General features: G+C 50.4%; 1 protein-coding gene and 1 non-coding gene across 2 annotated transcripts in view; one reads left to right on the plus strand and one right to left on the minus strand.

Moving 5' to 3' along the window:
* The window catches only part of SIPA1L3 (signal induced proliferation associated 1 like 3), a 236,744-nt gene that overhangs the window by 100,768 nt on the left and 108,227 nt on the right, over positions 1 to 27,749 (minus strand). The gene's annotated exons all lie outside the window — the stretch shown is intronic.
* TRNAR-UCU (transfer RNA arginine (anticodon UCU)) lies at positions 24,399 to 24,471 on the plus strand. The gene has a single exon. It is a non-coding gene; the product is annotated as a tRNA-Arg (tRNA).

Here is a 27,749-nt window from a genome sequence, read left to right on the forward strand (position 1 = left end):
GAGGGCCAACAAAGTAAGTATGTGGGCCTGATTTGAGCAGGGGCTGCTGGTTTGTGACTTTCGGTGACTGGTCTTCAGCTTCGCCAGAGATGAGGGCCTGAGGGCAGCCCCAAACTCTGCTAGGCCCCGGATCCCAGGCCAGGCTGGGGTATCCCGACCAGCTGAGGGCACTGTTGGCGCCGCTTGGCAGCCCAGCTGTGCCCTTGGGTCAGCCTGGCAGAGGATTAGTCCTTTGAGGTCACGTTTGGGCTGGCTGGGAAACGCAGTGGCCCCGATGCGACCCTGACTTGCTTGTGCAAACACCTCTGACAGATGGGCTTTGCTGATGGCATTTTGTTTCAGCTCAGTCGGAAACCCCCAATTCGCTTTGCTCCCTTCTATGAAAACACACAGATGTTCTTGAGGCCCCAGTCTCTGCACAAATCCCTTCCCCGAGCAGGTGCAGCTGAGTCTCCTTGTGACATTCACAGACTGAGTGTATGATACCCACAGCCTCTCTGGGATTCAGGGACCGGTGCACACTGGTCCCTTTCTAGCTGTCTCTGTCGAACTCCCTCTTCCTAGAAGCACTCTGATCTTCCTGATGGGGAACCTCTTGTTATGAGAGCCAGACTGCCTGGGTTCAGACACTGGTGTGCCACGGACTGGTTACTGAAACTGTGACTCAATTTCAATCCGTAAAATGGGGATAATACCATCTACCTCATGGTCCCTGCTATTATCACCGTTCCTTCGCATATCTTTGGCAGGAGTTCTTCCCCGCAATTACAGAAGCACAGCCAGGGGTGGGCACAGGACCTCAGCAGAGCATAAAAGGCTGGAGGGTGTCCTGCAGTAGCGGGGGATGTGGATCTGACTTTTCCTACATGTCACTTGCTAGGGGCCCTGGTGTTCCTTTCTTCCAGTGTTGCTTGGCTCCTGCCTGTTTTCTACAATTGCTCCTCTGGCCTCCTGTTGATTCTGTAAGCCACTGACAAATCTGCCTCTGCCCAAGACTGTCAAGCAAGGCTTTTGCTGCCAGCATCTGAGGACCTTGACTAAGACACGGTGCTGTGTGCAAAGAAGGCACCTGTGGATGGTGGAGGGGAACAAATGGGGCCAAGGCAGTGGCACAATGAGAAGCAAGCGACAGTGGGTGAGTCAGGTGGGAGGCATTTGGCTGCAAGTAACAATACCGTCCAATGGTGTCTTGGGCAATGAAGACACTTCATTATCTCATGTAACAAGGAGGCCAGATATGGCAGCTCCACGCTTGGTACAGGGAAATGACGTCAGGCGTTTTCTCTTTCTCCCCCACTGCCATCCCGCAGTGTGCTGCTGGCTTACATCTTTGGCTTGTGGCCCCGTGGTCACAAGCTGGCAGCCACAGCCATGCCTCTCACTGAACTACTGGCGAGGGGTAAAGAAAGGGATGATGTAAGAGTGTTCTTACCGATCTGACCCTAATCAGGAAGGAGAACATTGCCAGAACATTGCCCCTCCCTCCACAGACATTCTTTTATGTCTCATTGGCCAGGATGTGGTCCCTTATGGCCACTCCGGTTGCCAGAGAAGCTGGTGAAGCCAGCCAGAGTCTATGATCATCCTGATTGCCCATGGGCCACTGAGGACTCATCCCTGGGGCTGGCCACACTGGTTCCCAGAAAACGTCAGGGTCTGTTAGAAGAGCGGGCAACTAATGGTGTATCTGTGTAAGAGCTCCCAGACTGTCATTTGTAAAGAAGCTGGGGAACTCTGACCTGAGAGGATGTTTCCTTATCAGGCCCCCAAAGCCTGGAGGCTAGAACAGCAGGCGGACAGGCCAGCACCATGGCCCCAGTGTCCTGGCTCTGAAGGGCCCTGCTCTGTGGGGTCACAATATCTGCCGGAACCTCACAGAGCAGAGGAAAAGGGAAAAACACAAGCCTTCCAGTGTTAGACATTTGTAGTTTGCTCCCCTAGCCTCCATGACTCCTTTTTCCAACAACAGCCCAGATTTCCCTTTGAGAACCTGCCCGCTCTGACCTCCACCCAATGGGCTAGAGGAGGGCTTCTTCTCAAGGTCAGGAACAAATCACACAACTCAATCAGAACCAGAGACCTAGTGATGTCTTTGCTAGAAGTGCTGGGGCTGAAGACTGTGCTTTTCCCTTTTACCCCGAGCCAGAGAGGATGTGAAAGATGGAATCACTGCAGCCATCTTGTGACCATGAGGGGAGAACCATCTGTGAAAGGGGCTGAGAGTTACAGACCATCTGGGGGCTGTAGTCATCATTTGAGTCTCTACATCAAGCCTGGACCTGAAGCCAACCCGATTCCACTTCCCACCTCTGGACATTTTAGTTACATGACAAAACAACAACAAAACAACATCTGTAACAACAGCTACCACGTATGACCCTTCTGTGGTCCAGGTCCTTGTCTAAGCACCCGACATTTGTTATTTCTCTTAACCCTCACAGCAGCTCCATGAGGTAGATATCATTATTATCTCCAGCTTACACACGAGGAAACAGGAAGGAAGGAATGTGTCCCAGACCATATGACTGTGAGGTGGCAGAGTTGGGACTGACCCCAGCTGCTTCATTCCTGAAGTGAGGCAGTCCTGAGCTCAGGCACCAGCCCTCCCAGTGATCACAGGCAGCCTCCTGCGCCTCGTGATTCTCCTTTTCTTCAGTGGTGACACACAACAAATGATCTCCAGATACAACTGCTCTTCTGAGTTCCAAACTCAGGTACTTACCTGCTTACTTGACACCACCATGTCTGTATCTCATATGCACTGCAAACTGAACATTCCCAGCCTGACTCTTGACCTCTCCCAACCACAAAACTTGCCCCTTCTCAGGACAGTCAGGACGGGCTGAGCTACATTACACTAACAAAGGACCCCAAGTGCTCAGAGGCTTACACAGCAAGGGTTTGTTTCTTGTTCATACTGCATGTCCATCATGGGTTGGCCAAGGGCCCCGCTCATGTCAGCTTTGTTCCCAGTTGAGGGAGTAGCCCTTCACCTGAGACCCTGCCAATCTCAGAGGGAAAAGACATGGTTGAACCATGCAATGGCCCTTAAAGTTCCTGCTCAGGAATGACACGTGTCACTTCTGCAAACTACATTTTATTGGCCAAATCAAGACAAGAGATGTCAGCAGGGTGGTACACCAGAATATCTGTCAGAACAGGAATGCAACTGGCCATCTGCTTCCTCTGCATCTCAGCAAAAGGCACTTACTTCCACCCAAGGGCTCAAACTGGAAACGTCAATGTCATCCTTCACACTTCCTCTCCCTCACTCCACACGTCCAATTCACCACCCCACGTCCTGTTGACTCTCCCCACAGCATATCCGAATCCATCTTTCTCTCCCACCAGCCCTCTGGTCTGAGCTGCTGTGACTTTCACCGGTTCACTACACCACAGCCTCACTGGTGTCTCTGCTTCTGTTCCTGTGCTCCTAAGGGCCCTTTTCCACACAAAAAAATTCAAAATCTTCCTCTCAGTCCTCCAGGCTCCCTTTCCTCTTCCCCTTGCTCTTGGAGCCCAGGCCACAATGTCCCTCTTTCAGTTCCCCTCACACCCATCTTCCCTGCTGTCTCAGGACCTTTGTACATGCCATTCCTGCTCGCCTTCCTTTACCTAGGTAATTCTTTCTCAAGACTCAGGACAAATGACACTTTCTCCACCTAAGCTTCGTTTCTCACCAACCAGTTCAATCCCCAACCTGAGCTCTCTGCATTTCCCTTTGGTGGTACCTGCAACAATATATGTAAGTAGAGACCTCCCTGGTGGTCCAGGGTTAAGAATCCGCCTTCCAATGCAGGGGACATGGGTTTGATCCCTGGGTTCGATCCCTGGCTGGGGAACTAAAATCCCACATGCTGCGGGGCAACTAAGCCCACGCGCCGCAACTACTGAGCCCACGTGCCTCAACTAAAGAGCCCGCGTGCCGCAACCACAGAGCCCACACACTCTGGAGCCCGCCTGCCACAACTAGACAGAAGCCCACGCGCCACAATGAAGAGCCCGCATGCCACAAGGAAGACCTTGCATGCCCCAACTAAGACCCAATGCAGACAAAAATGAATAAATATTAAAAATATATACATATATGTAAGTAATTTACCACGTAATTAATTGTTTCCCATATGTGAAGTTTGTGAGGCACTGAATGTGAGTCACTGCCTGCACCTGTGGCACAAGCCTGACGCACAGTAGGCCATTAATAAATATCTGCTAAATAAATGAGTGGATGAATGACTTCATTCTGGACCAGGAAGCACCGTCTCAGTTGGGGTCCGTGACCTGAGGGTAGGTAGGGCTTGCTTGGTGCCCAAGTGTGTCTGCCCCTGGGAAGAAGCTGAAAGTAATGTGTTGGGGGGAGAGACAGTGTCTGTGTGTGTGTGTGTATGTGTGCTGCCCCTTCACGGGCCTTAGATGAGAGGGTTGCTAAGTAGGCATCCAGGGCCTCCATCCTATACAGCCTCTGTGTCCAGTGCTGCCCTGGTCTACTCCAGATGTTTCTCCTTTATGGAAACACGACCCAGTCATTGTGATGGGGGCTCAGTGGGACCCGTGAGCTCTGGATAGCTCAGCGTTGTGGCACCAAGTCTGAGGGCTACTCTCAGAGGCTCACGGAGAACAATGACTCCTCCAGGGACACAGTGGCGATTCAGCAGTTTCGGGGCACATACAAGTCATTCATTTGTCCAGTAAGAACTAGTTAGTCCTTGGGCTTCCCTGGTGGTGCAGTGGTTAAGAATCTGCCTGCCAATGCAGGGGACATGGGTCCGAGACCTGGTCCGGGAAGATCCCACATGCCGCGGAGCAACTAAGCCAGTGCGCTACAACTAGTAAGCCTGCGCTCTAGAGCCCGCGAGCCACAGCTACTGAAGCCTGCACGCCATAACTATGGAAGCCTGTGCGCCTAGAGCCCGTGCTCTGCAACAAGAGAAGCCACTGCAGTGAGAAGCCCGCGCACCGCAACGAAGAGTAGCCCCCACTCGCCACAACTAGAGAAAGCCTGCGGGCAGCAACAAAGACCCAACGCAGCCAAAAATAATAAATTAAAAAAAAAAAAAGAACTAGTTAGTCCTTAAAACTCATTCATTCATTCACTCACTCATATAACAAACACCTACCACATTCTTTTTTTTTGGCCGCACTGCTGGGCTTGTGGGATCTTAGTTGCCCGACCAGGGATGAAACCTGGGCCCTTGGCAGTGAAAGCGCGGAGCCCTAACCGCTGGACCGCCAGGGAATTCCCACATCTATCACGTTCTTACAAATCATTCAGTCCAAAAAATTCATTCAGTCAAAAAAAGCACTGAAAACTTATTCACTTATTCACCATTTACTAGGCATATATAACTCACTTATTCCACAAACACTAAGCACTTAAAATCCATTAATTTATTCAATAAATTTCTTAAAGCATCTACTATGTGCTGTTATAGGAGCTGAAGATATAGCCCTGAGCAGGGCAGACCACGCTCCCCACCCCTTAAGAACTTACTTCCAGTAGAAGGAAGCCAGAGAAATAAGTAAACAAAGACAGAAAACAAGGGAACTTCAAAGGGTAGTCAGCCACATAAAGGAATAAAATGTAATGCTGTGACAGGTTGGGAGGAGGTCCCACCCTGAAGGCTCAGAGAGGGGGTGCCCTCTGACCTGGGGTCTGCATCAAGAGAGGGCGCCTGCCGTGCCCCAGGTGTGCTGATGAGCGAGGCTGACGTGCTGGGGCAGGAAAGCTGGGAGCGGCCCATATACAAGGCTCTCTTGGGTTGTCTGAGACGGTGGTTCTCTCCCCCAGCTGTCCATTGGAGGCACCGGGGAGCTTAATAAAAATACAGGTGTTCACACCCCACCCCTAGAGAGTCTGGATCAGCTGGTTTGGGGTGGGGCCCAGGCCTGAGTGTCTTTTTTTTTTTTTTTTTTTTTCCTGTTGCGGAGCGCAGGCTCAGCGGCCATGGCTCACGGGCCCAGCTGCTCCGCGGCATGTGGGATCTTCCCGGACCGGGGCACGAACCCATGTCCCCTGCATCGGCAGGCGGACTCTCAACCACTGCGCCACCAGGGAAGCCCCTGAGTGTCTTTTAAAAGCTCTGCAGCTGATTCCAACATGCAGCCAGGGCTGAGGAGAGAGGAAGAAATGGACAGAGCAAAGAGAGGAGCGTCTGACACCAAGCCTCGAGAGGCCGCAAATGTCAGAGGGAGTGAGCACACTGGCCACAGCGGGCCCAGGCAGAGGGGCAGGAGGGCAGGTGTGCGAGAGGCCCTGGAGGGGGGGTGTGGTCTGGGGAGGACCAGGTGGTTCACAGACTGGATGCTGCTGAGAGGGTCACCTTTGGTGACAATTACTGGTCTGAAGGGCACTGTGACCACTGCAGGAGGTACTTCGGGGGACTGCCGCTCCAGGGAGCCTTGTCCACGCCCCTTGTCCCCGGTGCTGCTGGCCAGCACGCCTCCCGCCAGCCCCTCCACACCCCAGGCAGAATCACCTTTGTCCTCCCCTCCCTGAGCTCCCAGGGCTCTGGACTACAAGAGTTAGCCCACAGGATTTTTAAGCCTCTGAGTATCTTTTGCTCTCCTTAGACCTTGAACAGCTCCAAGTTTGTCGTGGACTGAGGTCTAATGTTTGTTCTCGCCACATGGGTCAGGTAGAGGGGAGGAATGATATGGTGGTGATGCTTATAACAATAAGGCCAATACTAATGAGTTCTCCTGATGGGCCAGGTACGGGGCTACCCTCGTGGGGTGTATTAACTTGTGTGTCATGATAACCCTATTAAGTAGGGACCCTAGCATGCCCGTGTTACAGATGAGGCAAGGGTAACATGGCCAAGTCACACAGCTGGGATTCAAACCTCGACAGTCTGGCTCCCACATCTATGCTCTAAATAAAAGATACAGCAGGTGCAATGGGTGTGTTGTGTGAATACATGAATGACGCAAGTATCTTTGAAATCAATTCATAAGGACAAAGCTCTGGAATGTCAGCAACACCTCAGCAGATTTCAGATTAAGAATCTGTTTCCTCCCCGCTATATCTTTCCCCACTTTATTGGAAACCTGAGCATACCCAGGACCACTTTAGAGCTCCCCCAGGAAACAAGGTGGATGGAAATCTCAGAAATCTCATTAGAAAGTATCATGGCAGAGACTGCTCCATCAGCCCAAAGAACAATGAGCAGGGCCTTGACCATGGCCATATACTACTGTGATGTTTCGTATGCTCAACAACTCTGACATCCGATGTGTGGGTTTTCCATACCAAGCAATTCTCGTAGGGCTGGGTGTCCCAAAATTTAACTCAATCCTGACACTAACTACCCAGCGTGAGCACAAACCCCATAGGTAAAGGGCTCAGTCCCATAAGACCGTCCCCACTTCAGACCCCAACTGCAAGCAGTGGGTCCCTAGGTTACCCACTCTTCTGTCTGAGTTGGCTACAAATCAGAGGTTCCCACGACCCCCTCCTCAAGTTCAATAATTAGCTATAACAGCTCACATAACTCAGGAAACACTACTTACTACTCCTGGTTTATTATAAAGGATACAGATGAACAGTCAGATGAAGAGATACACAGGATGAGGTCTAGAAGGGTCCTGAGTGCAGAAGCTTCTGTTCCTGTGGAGTTTGGGGTGTGCCGCCCTCCCAGCATGTGCATGCGTTCACCAACCTAGAAGCTCTCTGAACCGTGTTGTTTAGGGCTTCATGGAGGTTCTGTTATGAAGGCCTGATGGATGAAATCACTGGCTATTGGTGATTTAATCTGCAGCCCCTCTCCCTTGCCAGAGGTCAGGAGGGTGGGGCTGAAAGTCCCAAGCCTCTCATCACGTGGTTGGTTCCTCTGGCAACCAGCCCCATCCTGAAGATATTCAGGGTTCCACCAAGAGTCACCTCTTTAGCATAAACTCAGGTACGGTTCAAAGGAGCTTATTTTGAATAACAAAAGACGGTATCACCCATATCTCTCAGGAAATTCCAAGGGTTTTAGAAGCTCTTGTGCCAGGAACCTGAATGAAGACCAAAATATTTTTCTCATTATATCACGGTATCACGCTGTGAGAACCTGCACTTTCATATTTAATGTCAGAGCCCAGCGGATGGGTGTTTCTAATTTAAACTTTCCCAGGCATCCAGGAGGGCTCCACATTCCTACCTAGGAGTCAAGGGCAGTCCCCACAGGGGCAAGGGCAGCCATGTACAGCTATTACGCTCAAAACAGGTGAGGGTCCCACACAAGTCAGAGTTAAATCGGTATCGGTTTTTTCCCCTTGGGGAAATAGAAGAATGAACTGGAATTATGCATTGAAAATGTAGGTGTGCATATTGTTTTTATTTGTATCCAGCAATTCCCCTTCTAGGAATCTCTTCCTCGGATATTCACCCCAGTCTTTCTCGCACCTTGAAAGACAGACTCAAGGTGGTTCAACCGCAGGGGTGCTCACACTGCCGCACTGCTGTAATATGGAAGCGCTGGGAACAGCCCCAATGCCCACGAGCAGAGGATGGGTTAAGTGAACTGGGTGCCTCTATTCCAGGGAAGGTGCCGCAGCTGTGACAAACAGTGAGGTAGCACCATGTGGTGTCGTGCATGCGGACTGTCCACACGGCCTGAAGGGAATGAGCATGGCTCATACTTACTGAGTGCTTACTGTGCACCAGGTGAAATGCTTACACACATTCACCCATTTAATCTTCATGACAAGCCTGAGGGACCATGCTCATTTAAAGCCAATGCAACTCAGTCCAGAGAGGCTGAGTAACTTGCCCAAGGTCACTCAGCTAGGATCCAGCAGCACTGGGATTTGAACCAAGGCTATCCAGCTTCCTACCTTATACTCTTTTACTCTATGCTGCCACTTGGGAAGGAAAAGCAGCAAGTTGTGGAATAGTTTGTGTAGCATGACCCCATTTGGTTTAAATAAGAGGGGGACAGATTTTGTTAGTGTGAGTGTGTATATACGTAAATTCTATAAAATGTACAAGAAAGGGTCTAGGAAGACATCCACCAAACCATTAAAAGTGGTTACTTCTGGGCTTCCCTGGTGGCGCAGTGGTTGGGAGTCCGCCTGCCGATGCAGGGGACACGGGTTCGTGCCCCGGTCCGGGAAGATCCCACGTGCCGCGGAGCGGCTGGGGCCGTGAGCCATGGCTGCTGAGCCTGCGCGTCCGGAGCCTCTGCTCCGCGACGGGAGAGACCACGGCAGTGAGAGGCCCGCGAACCGCAAAAAAAAAAAAGGATGCTTCCTGAAGTACAGGCACATGCACCAGGCCCACCCAGGAGCTGCAGCATGCTCGTGGAGTGGGGATACAGTGACAGAGCTGGGCTACGGGCCTCTGTGGTCAGGGGAGCCCCTTCTGGGAAGACTTAATCAGGGGCACAACCCCTGCTCCAGGGAGCTGGACATCCCTCGAGGGATCTCCTGGCTCTAGCCAGGCCCAATGTCAAGCCACACGCACTGGTATGGCCGTGCCGTTTATTTTGATATTGAAGCTTTTTGGTCTACGGCTGCTGCCTCGAAACCCCGAGTGTTCCCGCTATCACTGTGTGGGGCAACGCTGGGCCCACAGAGGCTTCCAGGACCCCACTTCTGAGGCTGCTCTCGTGGCTGCTGCTGCCCAGGTCGGACTGGTGGTTAAATATTCAGTACGTTCCCCCGCAGGGCTCACTCCTGTGGCCAGGCCAAACTTCCTTTAGAAGATGGTTGTCTTGTCAGCTTGGTGCCTGACTTGCTAACTAATCCCAGCTAATTGCCACTGAAACCTGCTAAGATCACATCTGTTGGGTCTAGAGATTAAATCAATATTTGACAATCTTGATTAAACAGAGCCAGGGAATCCTTGGCAAAGAACATCTGTTAAAGCCCTGTTCTTTCCATCCTGCTCTTGGGGGGCCAGGCCGGAGGTGTCTCGGGCTCTGCCTGTCCTCACCTGAGGACGACTCTGGGGTGAGGGGCGGGGAGCAGTGGAGCCCACCAGGGACACCACGGCCAGGAAGGCTCCCCGTGGTGGGAGGGGAGGGGCGTGAGGGGGACACACATAGCTGGGCCTTGTTAGCCTGGGTGGCACCCAGCTGCCAACAGTAACCATCCTAACTGCCCCCCTCCCCCATCCAGAGTGCCAGGCCCCCCTGCAGAGTACGTGCCACAAAACACTGAATTCAAGTTTCCTAGTGACCAGTGGAGGCAGTGTTCTCATCACCTCCATTTCAGAATGGGGAAAGCAAGGTTCTGAGAGGGGACATTACTTGCCCAAGGTCGGAGGAGCAGGGGTCTGAACCTGGGTCTCAGAACTCTGAACTCTGACTCACTCCAGAGTCTGTCCTGAGACCACTCATGGACAGGAGTCCAAGTTGTCAAAAGTGAGAGCAAAATCTGGCACTTACGGAGCCAGGAGCCCAGGCTGGAGGCCTGCTCCCATGGTCCAGTTCTCTCAGCTACACTTAACAACGGCAGCCCCGCTAAGAAGCACTGGCCTCACACCTGGCCCTAACTCAACCCATGCGGCCTCCCAGGGGGAAGGCTCTACCATTCTGCCCCACACTGCAGAAAGGAACACTGAGGCTCAGAGCGGCAAGTTACCTGTTTGAGATCACCCAGTGAGGGAAAAGGCAGAGGTGGGGCTCGAACCCAGGTGGGTGACTCTAAGGCCATCGTAACTACTGTCATCTCTAAAAAGCAGGGATAGAGCCGTGAACATGGTGGGTCTTTGATAAGTGCCTGCCCTCTGTCCCTGGGTAATTTTATGGCAGAAGTTAGGCTTCTGCTCTGGAGTCAGATCTCCTGGGATTAAATCCCGGCCCCAACGCAGACCAGAGAGGATAACAGTGCCACCTCACTGGACTGCTGGAGGAGCCCAAGATGTTCCCATAAGGCCCCACTCCCCACAGTAATGGCACATAATAAGCACTCGTACATCCTCATCCAGGATTAAAGAAAAAAACAGAACAAAACAAAACAGAACACAGTAATAATGAAGACAAAGCAGCTGCACTCAAAGTACCTCCATGGCGGGAGGGGCGATCAGACACCCAAATGCCTGCAGCCACTGTTAATCTCTCTATCCCTAGGTTCACAGCAGCGCCGAGATCAGGGGAAGCCCTCCACAGTCCAGGGAGTCCTGGATTTCCTGAGTCCATAAAAAAAAAAACACCTCAAAACCAAAACCAACCAGACACCCAGTCAGCCACCAAGCCAGATAGCCGACTAACCAGCCAGCCACCCAGCAAGTCAGCCAGCCAACTGGTCCCATGCTTCTGTGTCTCTGCTCTACCTCTCTGTGTCCCTGTCCCCGTCTCTCCATGTCCCTGCCCTTGTTCCTCTGTGTGTCTCTCTCACACATGTGCACGCACAGATGGCCACACCACAGCCGTGCACATCTCAGGCCCGAGTCACAATCCCATGTTAACTCGCCACTGGTCATGTGCTCCAGGCCGGCAGCCTCTGCCTGGTCCCTCTGTTAACTCCCTTCCAGATTCCAAGTTCCCAACATCTGCAGGCCAAGACCATATGTATGTATATATATCCAGTCTCACCCCCCTCCTGAAGTATACAATCTTATAAGGAAACTGGCTGCTTTAATCAGAGAACAAACTCAGAAATCCCAAGAAGTAATTTAGAAGAATGGCACACCCTCTTACCAAAAAAAAAAAAAAATTAGTATTAAAAAAAAAACCCCAGCTACCTATTTTATATCTATATAGCCACCTAGGTCAACACAGAGCTAAAATCTGAAAGGCTGAGCTCCAGCTGTAAGCAGTGACCCCAGGGAGGGGAGTGGCGTGTGTGTACATGTGATCATCCTGTCCTAGACCCTGAAGCTCCCAAACTTCCCGAAGTCACATACCTCCACTGACACAATCGCAGACCACCTGTACTATTATTTACTTAACAGACCACCTGTACTATTATTTACTTAAGACGGTCCTTTCAACCAACTCGTTTATTAAAGCCTTAATAATATCAGTGTTGGAGTCATTATTTTTTTCTAATACTCATCAAACAAAATGCACAAACATGAGAGTTCGTAAGGCTTGTCTGTACATCAATGAAAACGAGCTTTAATACCAGAAATGCACTGATATCAAAACCAGGAGGCAGCTCCCAGACATGATCCTGAGCAAAAAAAAAAGCCAGACGCGGAACGTAATATGGGTTATGATTCCACTTCTATAAAGTTCAAAAACAGGCAAAATGGAACCATGTTACGCAGGGTTGTTCACACAGGTGACCCAACTTCGAAAGCAAGAAATGGCGAACGGAAGTCCTGAGAGTAGTGGCTTCTGGGGGAGGGAGTGGCTTCTGCGGGTTCCGGCAAGATTCTCTTCTTGATCTGGGGGTTACAGGAATGCTTGCCTTGTAATTATTTGCTAAACTGTATATTTACATCTGATGTACTTCCCTGTGCATGTGTTACATTTCCCAGCAACAAAGTTTTTAAACGTCTTTTGCATTGTATGAATTGGTTTTTAAAATGAGATCGTACTCTTGTATTATATATGTAATTTTTAAAAACAGGTAAACAATTTAAAAGTCTCAGTTGTTTGATCTTTGCAGACCCACTTTGAAGACCTGAGAATCAGTTTCATGCCTTTGTGTGCAGTGCATACAAACAGACACACACACACACACACACACACACAGCCATCCCAGTCACTCTCACTCTCCTGGCTCACTTTCTCTGCTATAAAAGGTTTCCACTTCCCAGAACCTGCAGGGCCACATCGCCTGTATGTACACAAACAACCTGGGCAGGCTGGGGGAACGTGTACTTCCTCCTAGCCCCGAGGTGGGGGCAGGGGGCAGGCAGGGAGGGCAGGGTTATCTCATAGCAGCAGTTTCTGGACAACTCACCAAGTGACAGCAGGGGACAGAGTGGGAGGGACTGGCGCCCACCTGAGAAATACAGGAGGGCTTCCAGGGCATAAGGCTATGGGGCCAGGCTGCCGTAAGGAGCATGCATGCCAGCCCTGCCCCTGCAGTGATACCACTGAGCACTAGAAGGGCTCCTGACCCTAGACTGGGTACCCAGCCTCCTCTCGGGCCCATGGACTGGCTGACAGTTGGGGAGGGCCTGCAGCTCTGTTTGAACAACACTGTGATCAAACATCCTGCCCCAGGACTGCACGCAGGATGGGTACTCAGACCAAGGCCAATGCAGAGGAAGACAGGCTGGAAGGGGGCACCGGGCCCTTAGGAGACTAGGGCGGGGGCTCTCTGTGAGCTCAAAGGAAGCCAGGACACTAGGAAATCAGCAACTCACTTCCAGGACAACAAACTTTTTTTTTTTTTTTAAATGGTCACAGTTGGTGGAAACCTTTTAGAGGCAATCTGGCAACAGCTTTTAAAAATGTTCGTACCCTCTGAACCAGCAGTGCTGCTTCTGGAAATTGATCCCAAAGAAATTCATGGCATTGGTTATAAAGGGGGGGAAAAAAAAGGTCCAACTTCAACGTCCAACAACAGAATGGTTAAATAAATTACCGCACATCCTTATGACATTAAGGATGCAGTCACAGAAAAAAGATTGGAAAAAAACCTCTGAAATGTTCACTGGGGTTACGTTTTGGTGCTGGGACTGCCAGTGATTTTTGAAAACGTGTTCTTTATACCTTCCTATATTTTCCCAAATTGCCTTTAATGAACATGTTTTCAAAATCAAGGGGAAAAAGCAGTAAGTTTTCATTCATTTAATTGATTTCCATTCATTAGATGAATGTTTCCTGAAATCTGACTATGTAATAAAGCAGCGAATGAGGTAGCCCCTCTCTGCCCTATGGCTGGAGGGGGAGACGCATATAAATTAAGTGCCCTTACCAAATACGCATGTCAGCATAAACAATGCAAAGAAGGGATAAACTGACAGAGGACAGGAACAGGGTGTGGTTGGTCAAGGAAGGCTTCTCAGAAGCAGTGGTGTTTAAGTCCTGAAGGATTCGAAGTTGAGCAGGGAAAGGGGTGGTAGCAGGTGAGGGGTACAGATGAACAGCAAGTGCAAAGACCCTGGAGTATTTAGGAGTCGGGAGTTGCCCTCCATTGCAGGTTTAGGAGGCAGTGACCCGATCTGCCTGCCGCGTAGCTGATTAACCCGATGAGCAGCACAGTGTAGTCCCACTGGGAGCTGGGGTAGCCGTCCCTGGGAAGCGCAGGAGTGGCCTGGCCCAGAACAGGGGTGGTGCTGACATAAAGAAGCAGGTAGACTGGAGACGATTTGGTTGCTTCCTCACATGAAGAGGAGCTCCAGGGCATTCAGTCCTAAACGGAGTACCAGGTGGGTACAGGTCAGAGAGATGCAGGTCACCCCTCCTGCTCTCACACCTACACTGCTCAGACCAGAGGGGAACACAGATGAACAAATGAGCCATTACAGGGCAATGTGTTTGGGCTGACAGTCACCTGGTAGGGCTGGACTCAGCTTTAAGAAATCTGACAGTTTTCCAAACAAAAGCCAGTCCCCGCCCTCTTACTAGGTGGGATGTATTTCAAAATCCTTCCCAGCCAGGCTTCCACAAGTGTGCTGCTCAGCGGACCCTAAGGCAAGGAGAATCACTCCCAGGGGGCAGATGAGGAAACTGGGCACAAAGTGGTTGTGCTTCTTGATAACAAGAGCAAGAACTCAAGCCTTCAGTGTGAGAATACTGTGACCCTCTACCCCGGCCTGCTCCCGTGTTAAGCACGACACTGAATGCTTCACGCTCATGGCTGCATGGACATCACTGCTGGTTGTCAAATCCAAACCCACTCTCCTCTTCTTCCTTGAGAGAAGTCTGAATTTGTTTGGAGCAGCAGGATGCCCATCCAAAAAGCTTGCTTTTGCAGGTTCCCTTGCAGCTATGGCTAAATATGGGTCCCATTCTGGCCAACAAGAGGTTGAGCCGAAGTCTGCTGGGGATGGGCGAAGGGGCCTTCTGGTAAAGCTACTGCTTTCCAATAAAAAGCAGCACAACCTTTGCATCATTCTCCTTCCTGGAACGTGGATACCATATCTGGAGGTGTGGCAGCCATCTTGTAATTGTGAGGCTGAATTGAGGACGGCAGCACAAGGATTCAGACGGAGCCCATTCTCCCAGCCAGTGGCTCTGCCCTGGTCCACCCACACTCCCTTTCCTTCTCATGACTAGTTGCCTTATTTATGTCGCTGCTCCCTGGCTTTCTGTTACTTGTAGCAGAGTACAATCTTGACTGATAGAGGTCCTACCCAGATCCTCATTTTACAGATAAGGAAATAGAAGCTCTGCGAGGGAGCGAGGGAGTGTCACTAGCCCAAGGTCACATAGAGCCCGGAAGAGATGAGGTTGGAATGTGAGCCTGTATTCCTAACCACTTCATAGTAGCTCCTTGAATCCTACTGAAGAATACTAGCTTTGGAGAAAACTTGGCTTCAATTCACTTCTCCATTTAGTAGTTTGTTTGCCCATCTCCCCCTCACTGGAAGCATGCGCTCCCTTCGCTCCGCTTGCTCTCTGCCACCTAGAACAGCGCTGGGCTGGTGGCGGGTGCTCAAACCCCCCCCCCCCAAAAGAGCAATGACCGAATGCATGGCAAGATGGACTGACTCTTCTGGAAAATGGGAACGCCACCACTGGCTTCACAGGAGGCTGTGAGGGTTCAATGAGGGATGAACGGAAAGCACAGGGCAGGGTGTCCAGTTAGTGCCCAATAACTGGTTCCATTATTACCAACACAGGGGTATAACGTGGATCTCCTCTTCCAAAGACCTCTCCTCGTGACCAAAAGGGTTCATCATCTCTAGAGGATTCTTTTTTAAAACTTGGACACAAAAATGATTTCTCTACACAAACTAGCTATAACTCACAGGCCAAATACCCACAGCATTCCCCACGAATTCCCAGCTGCTCTGTAACGGGAGCAGCCTCCTCACCTCCCAGCCTTGGCCTTGGCCTTGACCTTGTGTTCTGCTTGCAGTAACTGCTGTGTACACCAATCCTTCCTCTTCCTTAGGCCAGTTCCCAAGCCGCCTCCTGGGTGAGGCCTTCTCTGATTTCCCCAGCCCATCTGGCACTGCCCCTCAGGAAAGTTACTGGGGCCCCGCCTGGCCCATCCGCTGCCTGATGTGGTGTCTGGAAAGGCCGACTGCCTGGCATGCCTGTTGGGTGCTGTATGTACGTGCATCAGCCCCCCCACAAGAGCGGCTCCTGTGGTCTTGGGGTCTGTATCGACTCTCCCAGGAGTGCTGGCACCTTGAGGACATGCTCAAGTCCATCTAATGAACAGGAGAATGGATAATCACGCTGCCTAATGTTTATATGGGGCCTATTATGTGCCCGGCATTGTTCGAAGCACTTTATGTGTATTAGCTCATTTGATCAGCACAACAATTCCTTTTTTTAAAATTATTTATTTATTTAATTCATTTTGGCTGCGCCAGGTCTTAGTTGTGGCATGCGGACTCTTAGTTGCGGTATGCATGCGGGATCTAGCTCCCCGACCACGGATTGAAGCTGGGCCCCCTGCATTGGGAGCACAGAGTCTTACCCACTGGACCACCAGGGAAGTCCCGGCGCAACAATCCTTTGAGAGAGGTACTGTTATCAACCCTACTTTACACATGAGGAAATTGAGGCATAGAGTGAGGTAACTTGCCCAAGGTCACACTGTCGGTTAATGGCAAAGCTGAGTTCAAATCCTGAAGACTGACTCCAGAGTCTACGCTCTTAACCTCTAGGCTCTCTTCCCTCGTTGTATGAATAAATGTACAAATGTCCACGGCATGAAGAGAGCCACCCGGGGCCAGGCTTGAGTGGAAGGCAAAGCTCACTATTTTCCCCCTAAGCCAGAACAAACACTCTCAACCGGTCTCCCCGCATTCCAACCCCCTTCTTCTTTGCTAACCTGCCAGTATTGAGGCTGAAAACCAGACACTCACTTTTCCAGCTGAGAAGTCTGCTAGAAGGTACGAATCCTTCCTCATAAAAGAGCAGTACCATGGTCCTAGCTGGCTTCCTGCTTTCTGCCTCATGGCTGTGTTACCTGGAGCCCCAGCCACCACCTTGCAACCATGAGGAAAGGTCAAGCTGATTTCAGAAGCACGCACTTGGGGCCTTGACAATGTGCAGCTGTGGAACCAATCCCAGAACTGCCTTTTCTCTGGACTTTCTAGCTGAATAAGCCACTGTGAGTTGAGTCTGTGTTACTTATATACCAGGTTGAGATATAAACTATTTAGAACCCCATATGGCACAGGCAACAGGCAATCAGAACAGGTGGCGGCTGGTGAACAGCAGCCTTGCTTGTATCTGATTACTCGAACGGGAGCTCCTTGAGGGCTGGGATCAGTGCCAGTGGTGTGCACTGTTGTGTCGCAGCACCAGCACAGTGCCTGGCACAGCGGGCACACAGGCAACATGTGGTGAATGATCCTGAATGATGTCTCTGGAGAGCGTATACTGTGTTGGGAGCACAGGCGCTACGGTCTGATTGCCAACTACACTACCCTCCAGCTCCAAACAGGGCACTTCATCTCTCTGAGCTTTAGTTTCCTCATCTGTGAGCCTTCCGGAGGAAGCATCAGTATCCATACGTGTGGAGCACTTAGCGCAGGACCTGGTGTGACGCCAGGGCTGCATGGTAGCTTCTATCAGCCTCTTTTATCCTCTCAGTTTCCTTGCCTGGCGAACGGCTACCATGATCTGTCTCTGCTCTAATGAGATAAAATCTGAAAAAGTACAGTATAAAGCTTCCTACAAGCAAACGTTAATTCTTATTTTTGACTTAGTGCAGTGTGGCAGTTAAGAGCATGGATTGTGAACTCAGGCTGCCTGGGTTTGAATCCCAGCTCTGCCATGTGACCTTGGGCAAGTCACTTAACCTCTTTGTGCCTCAGTTATCTCATCTGTAAAATGGAAATAACAAAAGTACTTCTCTCACGGGGTTGACGTGAAGATTAAGCAAGTTAATATATAAAGCTCTGAGGGCAGTGCCTGGCACAGGTCACCACCAAGAAGTGTTAGCTGCTATTACCACTACTGGTATATGGACTCCTGGTACACCCCTTCCTAGATGTGTGACCTTGGGCAAGTTACTTAATCCTCTGCCTTTCTCCTGAGACGGGGCTACTAGTAATACCTCCTTCATAGGATTATCATGCGAATTAAATAAGTTAATCCATGTGAAGTGTCACGTACTTGAAACCAGGCCCGCTTTCTAAGAAGGGCCCGGTGGAGGTTGGCGATCCTCATCATTTCTGAGTGGGGGCTCTCTTGTGTGACTGACCTTCTACACTTGTATGTAACCCTCACGGTGCTGTTTAACTTCCTTGTCTGCAGATCTGGCACGACCCCTCCCCCCCAAGGCTCCCCACCTCCAGGGAACCATCAGCTCCAGGAGGGCGCACAGCACACCCTGCCCCTCCCACAAGCCCAGCGCCCAGCTGGGTGTGCAGCTGCCCGCTAAATGTCCGCTGGCGCTGCTCAGTGGTGTGACACTCCTCTGGCCTCTCTCCTGGCCCAGGACACAGGCACCTCACGCAGGGGCTCCCCGAGAACACCACACCATCCATAACTCTCCCATCAAGAGGAGCCGCTCTGCTTGCGGGCACAGAGTGTCCTCAGGAGGGCCTTCCTTATGTCAGGGCACACGATCCTCTGACCCGGAACAAAAGCAAGTGTCTGCTCTGAGCGCGGGATTGGGAAGCTTGGAGAGGATTCCTCCAGCAAAGGAAGAACGCGTAACCATGGGCAAACAGCCTGGAGCCTCCCAAGGGAGGCCTGTCCCAGGCAGCAGTGACCACAGAGCTGCCGCAGCCTTCCCTGGCAACCAAGGGACCACAGTGTCTGAGATGGTGCTTATCCCTAAGCGACGTGCCCCTGACCAGGTCATTTAGACCTCTGGCTTTCTCGTCTATAAAATGGGGTCAGGGACTTCCCTGGTCGTCCAGTGGCTAAGACTCCACACTACCACTCCAGGGGACTCAGGTTCGATCCCTGGTCGGGAAACTAAGATCCCGCATGCCACACGGCGCGGTCAATAAATAAATAAATGAATAAAATGGGATAAACTTCCCTGATTGACCCATTGCCTGACCTGCTCCGGATCACAGGGAACTACATTTCCCAGAATTCTGGCTAGGTTCCACCAATGGGCGTCAATGGCAGAAACCTGGATGGTGGAGGAGGCGAGAAGCCAGGATGGTTCTCCCTCTTGTCCCTCCACCTTGGACAGCATCTCGGGTAGGACGTGCCTCCCCACTCCCCTCAAAGCCCTGGGAGCTGGTAATAACCCCTCCCTCTTGCATCCCTCCAGCTCTGGTTGCTTGCCCCTCTGCCCCTGTTCGGCTTCTCTGCTCCTCCATCACTAATTTAACCAAATTCTCTATGTTGAATTCCCTCTGCCTGAAACACCTAGAGTGGATTTTGTTTTCCTGACAGATACACCTGCCTTGACTACATTTTAGGAGCACCTGATAATGAAAGGAGACGATACACTTGGAAAGTGAAAAGCACCACGCAAAGCAAGGATTATCTTATGGAAACGCCTCTCTTCCATAACGTACAGGCGCGTTCAGGGTGTGGAGTTTAAAATGCCCCAAATGAAATGATACAATGTTTGAGATTTGCTTCAAAATAATCCAGAGACAGGGGGATGGATGAAGCGAGATTGATTGTGTGAGGAAAACTGTGGGATTTGGAGACAGGCTCTTGTACACTCTTCTTACTACCGCTGTATATGTTTGAAATTTTCCATTAATCAAAACCAACACTACACCTGGTGGTGTAGTGGTTAAGAATCCACCTGCCAATGCAGGGGACACAGGTTCGAGCCCTGGCCCGGGAAGATCCCACATGCCGGGGAGCAACTAAGCCCATGCGCCACAACTACTGAGCCTGTGCTCTAGAGCCCGTGAGCCACAACTACTGAGCTCGTATGCCACAACTACTGAAGCCCGTGCACCTAGAGCCCGTGCTCCGCAACAAGAGAAGACACTGCAATGAGAAGCCCGCCCACCGCAATGAAGAGTAGCCCCCACTCGCTGCAACTAGAGAAAACCCGCGCACAGCAACGAAGACCCAACGCAGCCAAAAATAAATAAAATAAAGTTATTAAAAAAAAAAAAACAACCCAACACGTAAGGGAAAACCGGTCCCTATTCTGTTGTTGGAGGTACAAACTGGCAGAACCTTTTTTGAAGGTAATTTGTCAATTAGATTAAAACCATGCACGTCTGTGGATCCAGTGATTCCAAAACCAAGAGAAATGCTGGCCCAAGAACCCAAAGCTGCCTGGACAAGTCCCCCCCGCTGCTTGAGACAGAACAAAATGAAGGCAACCTGAAAGCCCCTCACTAAAGAACTGATTAAATGCATTTTGATAAATCCATATAATACAACCCCAGGAAGCCATTAAAAAGAATGAGGGCACATCTAACATGCTGATAGGGTAAAAAGCCCAAGAGACATTGATAAGGGACAAACCAAGCCGTGGAGAAACAGTATTATCACATATATACACACATACATATATACATACATACATACATATATATAAAAGTATGTGACCTCTGGAGGAAAAAGTCTGATAAATAGTAATAATAATAATATCTGCAAATATGAATCTAGCATTTACCATGTGCCAGCACTTTATATATATGTGTGTGTGTGGTGTGTGTGTGTGTGTGTGTGTGTGTGTGTGTGTGTGTATGTATGTATGTTACATATCATGTTCAGAAAACCCTATAAGGTAGATCCAACTACTGTCTCCATTTTACAGATAAGGAAATTGAGGCACAGAATTGTCAAAGATACATGTTGAAGTCCTAAGCCCCAGTACCTCAGAATGTGACTGTATTTGGACATAAAGCCAAAGAGGTAATTACACACACAGAGACACGGCCATGTGGAGAGACAGCAACAGGGCGGCTACCAGCAAGCCGAGGAGAGAGGCCTTGGAGGAAACCAACTCTGCTGGCACCTCGATCCTGGACTTCTAGCCTCCAGAACTGGAAAAAAAAAACTGTTGTTTAAACCACCCAGTCTGTGTTTTTTTTGTTATGGCAGCAATAGCAAACTAATATAACTAGGTCACACAGCCAGTCGGTGCTGGAACCAGGATTTGAGCCCAGGCCAGCAGGGCTCCAGAGCCCATACCCTTAACAACATGGCTGACACAGCAAACCCTTTACCATGGTTGTTTTACCTCCAGAAAGTGAGACTGGGGGTGGGGTACAGGGAAAGGAGGAGTGAGACTTCGGATTTTTCCTTCATAGGCTTTTATAATGCTTTATAATTTCTTAAGATATATCATAGTTTTAATAATTAAAAACCAGTTACATGGAAATGAACATATACCACCCAACTCAAATGTGGGAGGAAGGAGTATATCTAGGCCTGATTTGTCTTTTACAAGCTTCACTGTCTCTCATGGTTCCTAAGGAGGCACCACAGAGAAGCCAGAAGTGCCTGCACAGGTAGACATTCTGATGTGAATGAGAAGAAGAGAGGATAAAATATTTGAATCGTTAGAAACCTTTTTTTTTTTTTTTGGCCGCACCGTGCAGCTTGTGGGATCTTAGCTCCCTGACTAGGGATAGAACCTGGATCCATGGCAGTGAAAGCCCGCGTCCTAACCACTGCGCTGCCAGAGAATTCCCTAGAAACGTTTAAACACCCAATAGTGATGATGATAGTGATAATAATAATTGCTGATATTTTCATATCATATGTATGCTAGATACTGTCCTAAGTGCTTTTTAAAAACTTTTTGGCTGCATTGGGTCTCCGTTGCTACACGTGGGCTTTCTCTAGTTGCGGCGAGCGGGGACGATTCTTCGTTGCGTTGCGCAGGCTTCTCACTGCAGTGGCTTCTCTTGTTGCAGAGCATGGCCTCTAGGCGCGCGGGCTTCAGGAGTTGTGGCAGGTGGGCTCAGTAGTTGCGGCACGTGGGCTTAGTTGCTCGGCGGCATGTGGGATCTTCCTGGACCAGGGATCGAACCCGTGTCCCCTGCACTGGCAGGCGGATTCTTAACCACTGCGCCACCAGGGAAGTCCCTGTCCTAAGTGCTTTATATATATTATCTTGTTAAGTCCTCAAAATATTTTAGGATATAGATCCTATTACCATTCCTGTTTTCTATTTAAGGAAATTCTGAGGCTCAGAGAGGTTAATTCACTCGCTGGGTTAAATGGCAGGGTCAGGATTCGAACCTAGGCCATCTGGCTCCAGAATTTGCCCCTCATGACCATGCCCTCCTGCCTCGCCTCAGCTCTGAAGGGGCCACTCACAGAAGGGGAAGGCTGACTCAGGGTAAGAGGTGCAGGAAGAGGCACGAAGATGCATTCAGCCAGACTAGTAATCAGAGCATTAAAACCCGAGACCCCACTTTATTGGGGTGACGCAGATTAGGAAGCAGGATGATGACAGCAAGTGGTGAGGAGCCAATGGGAAGGCTGGACCCTCCTGCCCGCCGGGGAGAGCGTGGGCCAGAGCAGCAGCACGGAGAGCAACCCTGGCTATCCCTGGGGGAAGAGAGAATGCCTGTCTCCAGCCACAATGGGACCCCTGGACATAAACCCCAGGGGTTCAGAAGGACACAGGTATGTGGGTGCTCACTGAAGTACTGGCCGTGGTGGTGTGGAGCTGGGGGTGACTTGAACACCAGGGGACTAGAAATGTGAGGGTGGTGGATGCACGTCACATATGACTGTTCAGCAGGCAGACGTAAAGCACTGGAGCCCACAGAGCAACGAGATCTCAAAAACACGGCATTTGGTGAAAACCGGAAGAAAAAGAAAGAATTAGATATGGAGCCCAAAACCATTTCTGGAAGCAGATGCTTTCCTCAAACCTCAATATATATTTTGCAAGGATATGTACCTAGCTACAGACACACAATCACCCCAGAGTGGGGGAGGGGATGGAAGGAGGGCTAGAGGATGAAGAAGGAAAAAATAACAACAAAAGTTTACCCAGTGACACGGGAGGCAACACACACATCGTTTCCACCAACAGACAAGTAGTCTGTGGGAGCAGGACTTGACTTGCCCTCCAATTTCTGGGGTTACGTGAGGGCGGAAGAAGAGGCAGAAGGCGGAAACTGGACACAAATCACTACACTTCTTCAAAAGAAAATCTTTGCTCTCAAATGCCATGGTCTGTTGGGCCTGACACAATTTGTTAACTTTGCCTCGGTCAGGGACCGAGTCTGGAGGCCTTTCTCAGCTGTGGCAGGCATCTGGTTGTCTACTCAATACCCACTCCCCTCTTCCCCTGGAAGATGGACCCCAACTGGTCAAAGGCAATCAGGACATGGCATTCCTCTGCGGAGTTGACTGGCCTGGTAAGGAGAACACATGACCTCAGCTGGACCAATCCTAGACTAAAGGGAAGTATTTATAACCCATGAGGGACTGGGCTCTTTTTTTTCTCTCTCTCTCTCCTGATGTCTGTGGACAAGAAAGCAGGTGGCCCTGTCACTGGCAGCCATCTTGGGGCCAAGAGGCACACATATATATATAGAGAGAGAGAGAGAGCGAGAGAGCGAGAGAGAGAGAGAGAGAGAGAGAGAGAGAGAGAGAGAGCGAGAGCAAGAGAGAGAGAAAGCTCTAGGATGAAGCTAACACTGAGAACCTTGATGGCAGACATTTGAGCTGCTGACCCTACCTCGCCTGCCGCCCACTCACTTCTAGACTCCCAAGACATATTAAATGTCTTTACCGTTGGCCAGGTGATGTCAGTGTTTTTGTTACTTGCAACTAAACGCATCCTAACCGAGAACCACAAACTGGCAGCCATTTTTCGACTGTTAAACGAGGAAAATCCCTGCAAGAGGGAAATAGGGCATCTGAGACACCAACGGGAAGGGATGCTGAATCCCAGAGTACAGAGAACATTTACAAGTCTCCAGGTGCATGTCCCCTGCCTGTTGGGTCAGCACCACACATGCGATGCCACAGAAACAGGCAGTGGCACTGTCCCTGGCACACAAGGGGTCCGGAAACCTTCAGCAGTGGGTTACTTCGTTTCCTTCATTCTTCACAAGAACCCAGTTGCAGCCAGTTTCCTATGTTCTATTTCTCCTGAAAACGGCAGGGGGTTAATCCCCAGCTGGCTGGAGCTGAGGATGAGAGACAGGACAAGAAGCCCAGCCTGGCTCTCCTGCAGCGACTCTGTTCCTGAATCAAAGGCTGGACGTCTGGATGTAGGTACCCTGATATCTGAGCACAGCTGGACTCTCTGACATGGCACACGGCCTGAGGACTTCAGCGAGGAGACCCCACCAGCTGCGGTGCCTCACTACCGCATCGGAATCAAGGGAAAGCCCCAAATGAGATGAAAGGGGAGTCAAGGAGACCTGCCCTCTGGAGCTGGCCTGCCCTGGTGCCAATGGCCTCTCTGCCATTGTGACCCTTGACAAGTGATTTCATTTGAGCTGCCTCATCTATAAATCAAGAACAGGGACTTCCCTGGTGGTCCAGTGGTTAAGACTCTGCACTTCTACTGCAGGGGGCACAAGTTCGATCCCTGGTTGGGGAAGTTCTGCATGCCGTGCAGTGCGGCCAAAAAGAAAAAAAAATTTTAATAAAAATATAAAAAATAAAATAAAATAAGAACAGAAGTACCCATCTCACAGAACTGTTGTACGGATAAAATGAACTAACACGTGCAAAGTGCTTAGCATGGAGCCTGGCACAGAGTAAATAGCTTTAAGAAATGTGAGCTATTTTATTATCATTATGATCTCATGGTATCTATCTAATAAAGTATAATTACGTACAGTAACATGTACCTGTTTGATGAATTCTGACACATGTCTACACCTGTGTAACTCACACCCCAAACAAGATGTAGAGGCTGCCAACCACACACATTAACTGAGCGCCTTGTTCCAGGAGTCATCCCTGACCCTCTTCTTCACAGACTGGTCTGTTGAAGACCTACAAGGCTCTCTCGCCAGTTCGCTTTCATCTGCATTCAGGCCCACTTGCTGTAGGCTCTGTCCTCCAGTTTCCCTGACCCCAATCTCTCAGTGTGGCAGCCACAGTTATCACTTAAAAATGCAGATCTGACCAGGTCCCTCTCCTGCCTGAAACCCTTCCGGGGGCTGACCTCAGGGTAAACCCTCAACCCCTCCCTTGGCCTACAGGCCCTATGCTCTGCCCTGCCCTGCCCATCTCCCTCACCTCTGCAGACAGATCCAGATCCCCCTTTCTCTCTCTTCCCATCTCACTGGAAACTTTTTTTAATATCCATTTTTACTGAGGTAATTGTAAACTCACGTACACTTGTAAGATATGATACAGAGAGATACTATATACACTTTACCCAGTTTGGCCAATGGTAACTTTCTGCAAAAATGAAGTACAATATCATAACCAGGAAATGGACACTGAAACAATCTACAGACTGTATTCAGATTTCCTGTATTCATTTGTGTGTGTGTCTTCTGTTCTATGCCACTTCATCACCTGTGTATGTCTATGTATCCACTATCACAACCAAGATATGAGCAGTTTCATTATCACAAAGATAGATCCCTCATGTTACCTTTTATAATCACACTCACTCCTTCATAACCCCCTATCCCTAACCCCTGACAACCACCAATATGTTCTCCATTTGTATGATCTGGCCATTTAAAAATGTTGTATAGGGGCTTCCCTGGTTGGTGCAGTGGTTTAGAGTCCGCCTGTCAATGCAGGGGACACGGGTTCGAGCCCTGGTCTGGGGAGATCCCACATGCTTCAGAGCAACTAAGCCTGTGCACCACAACTACTGAGCCTGCGCTCTAGAGCCGGCAAGCCGCAACTACTGAGCCCACGTGCCACAACTACTGAAGCCCGTTCTCCGCAACAAGAGAAGCCACCGCAATGAGAAGCCCACGCACCACAACGAAGAGTAGCCCCCTCTCACCTCAACTAGAGAAAAGCCGCGTGTAGCAACGAAGACCCAACGCAGCCAAAAATAAATGAATTAAAAAAAAAAAAAAAAAGAGTGCAATGGCCGGGTCATATGACAGTTGCACACTTAGTTTTTAAGAAAGTGCCAATCTGTTTTCCAGAGCGGCTGTACCACTTGACATTCCCACCAGCAAAGTATGAGAGACCCAGTTCCTCCACATCCTTGTCACTGGCAACTCTGGATCATTCATTCGACAGATATTATTGAGCAGCTCCTGCGTGCCAGGTACTAGATGTTGAGTTTACACCACCAAACAAGACACATAATTCACATTATCAAATAGGAGCTTACATCCTAAGTGGTGTAGATAGGCAGAACACAAGTCAACAAACTGAGTAAGTGCTAAGAAGAAAATAAACAGTGATATGATAAGGAGAGTGGGCAGGAAGGCGGCACAGCACAGTGATTATGAAGCCACACAGCCTGGGTTCAAATCCTGACTCCACCACTTCCCAGCTGTGGGGCTTGGGCAAGTGACCTGACCTATCTGTGCCCTGGTTTCCTCATCTGGTTCCTATGAATACCTACCTCCTAGGGTTGTTGGGAGGACTGAACAAGATCCTGAGTGCCACCGGGCCAGCCACTCGGGTCTGGATGTGGACTCCATCAGTTCAAAAGTCTCTATAAGAGCCTCTGAACTACCGCATTGCTGAGAAGCCACACTTAAAAGTTTTGTGGGTTTCTCGAGACAGGATGCACCCAAGTGCTCAGAAGGAAGACCGCCCACCCCCGCCCCGCAAGGGTCAGAGCCCCGCTCTGGGAGCTCTGGGAATGGGCGGCCATGGACACGACAGAAGAAGGGACAGCAAGGCCCTCCACTTACCCAGCAACTGGCAGAGGCCACTCCAGCAGAGGAGATGCCAGGACAGGATCAGAGGAACTGCTCAGGGTACCTGGGCCTCTCCATATACCCTGGGAATCTGACACCATTCCCAGGCTGGAGGACTCATCTGAGCCCTTGCTGAGGGGCTGGGGCACAGGGCCTCCCCAAACTCTTGGCCCACAAAACAGCCATTTCCTGTGCAGAGCTGAGGAGACAAAGGTAATCTGGAAACTCTCCTCTCTACTCTGTCCTACCTCTCTCCAGGGCCTGGCCCACAAGAGGGAACTGACAGAAGCATATTGGTTGGCATCTTACAAAAGAAATAGGGAAATGGGTGGGGGTGGAGCTATTGGCAGCTCCAGGCCCAGGAGGAAACAAGGCCATCTTTGAGGGGGGCAGGCTGGGGTCCCTTCTCTGAGAGGATGGGATCATGAATCAGCGAGGCCCCGAGCCTTTCTGAGGAAGAGGCGATGCTGCAGTGACCTGTTTTGCGGGCCTCCCAGTGGCCGGGATGGATCAGCAAGCTGCTTCTTTCCTAAGGACTGATGAGTCTGGAACCAGGGCACCTTCTCCTTATGCAGACTGCAGACTGAGGGCCAGAAGGCAGCACAGCACTTCAAGGTGACAGGGGAGGGCTGCAGTCTCTGACCCTGACCCTGGCTTGCAGCAGTTGGTACAAAGTGTTCTGGGGGAGGAGGGAGTCAGGACACCAGGCCTTGAAAGTGCACACAGGAGCTAAAAAGCTAAAGCAAACCAAACCAGCATCATGGGTCTCGGGGCCACGGGAAGAGGTCCAAATCATTATGGATGGCTCGCCAGGCCCAGTATGACCCAGGCTGCTAACCTGTCCCCCCATCCCTCTGCTCAGGCCACACCAGCCTCTGTTCCTCCAGCACATCTCAGGGCCTTTGTACAGGCTCTTCTTCCTGCCCCCAAACACCAGCCTCCAGCCTGCCCCTGGGCAAGTTCCCACTTATCCTTCAAGTCGAGGCTTACAGGTCACTTCTTCTCAGACACTCCCAACCCCACT

Source organism: Delphinus delphis, chromosome 20 (assembly GCF_949987515.2).
Source record: "Delphinus delphis chromosome 20, mDelDel1.2, whole genome shotgun sequence".
NCBI classification, from domain to species: domain Eukaryota; kingdom Metazoa; phylum Chordata; class Mammalia; order Artiodactyla; family Delphinidae; genus Delphinus; species Delphinus delphis.